The following is a 2,958-nucleotide window of genomic DNA, read 5'->3' as shown; positions in this document are numbered from 1 at the left end:
CAATGAAGAGGGGACCAAATGGGTGGGACAAACTTGCCCTTGCCCCATTGTCCATGGCAATTAGCATGAGGCGCTAACTGACTCGGAGTGGAGTGTATCCTCTCGCCACGTGTCAGGGACTTGACTGAACTGTGAATTTAGAACACAGCTTCCCTTTTTCTGTGTTGTTTTAAAACAAAGCAATTAGCACACTATTTTGAACATTTAGATTTTGCAATGTCAAGGGGCAAGCCGTTAAGGTAATATCCCAAATCCTAAAATCGGCCACTTAAATATGTCCCTCACCTCTCGCCACGTGCCGAGGCCTTGTGCCTGGGCGCACAAAGGCCGCCTTGTGTGTTTGCCGTTTGGGCCTCGGTCACGCCGTGTTTTTCACAACAGCCCCGAGGCTCCACATTCAGCCAAACATCACGCAGCCCCGACCATACGCACGGGGAGCCTTCTGCTCCCTAGAGAAATCAAAATCAATAGACTTTTGGTGTGTCCTCACGTGAAGCTGTGACAAACAAGTCCAGTCGGACCTCACTTGTCTGGTACACATGCCCATTCCCAACTAGTCGTCCGATGTTTAGATGAATTTTGGAACATCCACAACTCAAATACAGGTACTGTGTAACAGTGCATATAATTTGAAGTACAATAAGTGCAGTTCGTAAAACTGCTTCAAAAGTGTTATGCATCACGACCCCCCCCCCACATGTGAAATGAAGCTTGGATGGTCTTGTTCTCCATCACTGGTACCTCTACTTACGAACGTCTCTTGATACGAAATTTTCAAGTTACGAAACGCCTCAACGGGAAAATATTGCCTCTTAACGAAAGAAATTTCAAGATGTGAAATGTAAAAATACAGTCTGTGCTGCTACTCCCAGCTCCGAGTTTCTTGAACGTAAATGTGAATCACCCAGAAAAAGTGTTCACCAATCCGGCGATCGCTCACTATGCTGACGTTTGCCGTGGACATTTTTTCCAAGGATTGTTCAAAGCCGACAAAAGAAAACGTCCTTGACAGAGAACATGAACTAAAGAGGGTAAAAAAACGATGAGGACACAGTTAAAAACTTAAATGACCATCATTTTTATTCTTCACTCTCTTTTTTGTTTTTTACATCACGCACAACTCTCATTTATTGTGCAATAATCTAATTATAACATGTATTTGTTACATATTTTGATGCATTTTTATGCTTCAGGAAACATTTATGTCTGAATTTTGGGGGGCTTGGAACGGATTAGGGCATTTACATGGAAAACGCGTCTCTCATTACAACATTTTAAAGGATATTTACGCCGCAATAGTTTTGGTCATTTTATCTGCGTAAAATGTATTTTCAGTTGGTTTTCGCTTCTTTAGTTTATTTTAGTTAACCACATTTCAGTTTTAGTTATTTTGTTCGTTTTCGTGAACTAAAATAACCTTGCTTCTTGCATGAGTGGAACAGTAGTGAACCATAGACTTTGAGCTCGCTCGGAAGATTTGTAAAATTGTCCGTTTGGATGTGGTGTCTCGCTCTCGAAACAAATATACGAGCTGCTTCTTTACCGAGCAGCCAATTGACTCTTTTATATATCTATTTGTTCTTAATAGTCACGCTTGACCTTGAGGCGAGACCGGGACTCATCCGTTCTGTAAGAGGTGACCTTGAACCGTGGCGGTGCCTGGGCCCTCGCTGAGTGCACCGACTGATTTAACTCATCGTGATATTATTGACATGCTGTAATCGGGAACATTACAGATGATGAACTCCCGCGCAATACACTCGCGCGTCAGGCAGGCATGTCAACACCGGTAGCGCACATTCGTCAGCATGTATGTTGTGAAATTAACGTCGATTCGGGTACACAAAAAAAAAATAATAACATTGTGATACATATGTCCTTATCCAGCATACAGCCTAAACTTTACATACACGCAAGGCTAATAGCCAAGCGAATACAGCGAACCCCCTTCAAATTCGCGATTCTCTACTCCCAAAGCCACGAGGTTTTTCCTCCAGTCTAATCTCTTCTCAAGTACAGATACGAGTGACCTGACGAATGATTTTATTTGAGATATGAACCGTCGTTGCCCTGACTTGTGACCATACATTTGAGATACGAGCGCACACAAACTCGACTCGCTTCACTACAAGCAGCAGTTTTGCCGATAGTGAAGAATTGTTCATAAAAGAGGCTTCCCGCTGTTTATTGAAACCCTACAGTTGAAATTTACGGTCCAATGATACATAAAACAAAGATAATTGCACGTTGTATGTTGTTTAACCAAGCCGCTTTTCATCCTCAAGCTTAATATTTGAGTTGAGACTCATCTCATTGTATTTTCTTGACTTTGGCGTGATAAGATCAGGGCGGAAGAGTAACTGAATTGAAGGGGTACCTCATAGCAGATATTCATTTATTTTTGTATCCATTTTTTCTTTTTTTTTAAATTAAATTGTTGATGAATTATTGACGCCAGTGTCGCTTCATCTTGATTTTGCAGCCAGTCGCAACGGCTGCTCATCAGGAGGCCAGCACGCCGAGGTGCTGTAGGCTGTAGATCATTTCTGCACTTTATGTCCTTTTTTTTTTTTTTTAAGCACACATTGCTCTTGGAGGAACACTTAACCTGTTCGGACTTGTTCTCCGACCTATTATTGATCCTCCTAAATGGCCGACGTGAACATGTTGTCTGGAAAAAAAAAACAGAAATTGGCCAAAGGAATTATTACTGCCATTACTACAGGAGGAGGCAGCCTTTTAGAATGTTGGATTTCAACGATAGAGGAAGTGAACTATTGTTTGCTCATTTGCAAGAGTGCCACAACACTGGGTTGACATGCTGGGTTCTTGGATGTTGCAGTGGATCCTTACAAACTTTTCCATTTGATTTTTCAAGATTAGGGTCCCACCGTGCAGCCTTTCTTAAAAATTTGAAGTCACGAAATTGAGTCTCTCGCTCGCTCCTACTCACCAGTT

General features: G+C 42.1%; 1 long non-coding RNA gene across 1 annotated transcript in view; it reads left to right on the top strand.

Annotated features, from left to right (window-relative positions):
• LOC109512186 (uncharacterized) overlaps window positions 1–1,346 on the top strand; it is a 17,939-nt gene extending 16,593 nt beyond the window's left edge. The window contains exon 3 of the long non-coding RNA XR_002167475.1: window positions 1,336–1,346. This is a non-coding gene — a long non-coding RNA (uncharacterized LOC109512186). The remainder of the gene's footprint in view (window positions 1–1,335) is intronic.
• Window positions 1,347–2,958: the final 1,612 nt, after the last annotated feature.

Source organism: Hippocampus comes, unplaced genomic scaffold (assembly GCF_001891065.2).
Source record: "Hippocampus comes isolate QL1 unplaced genomic scaffold, H_comes_QL1_v1.1 scaffold249, whole genome shotgun sequence".
NCBI classification, from domain to species: domain Eukaryota; kingdom Metazoa; phylum Chordata; class Actinopteri; order Syngnathiformes; family Syngnathidae; genus Hippocampus; species Hippocampus comes.
The sequence above is the reverse complement of the archived record's forward strand: the minus strand, read 5'-3'. Positions and strand labels throughout refer to the sequence as shown.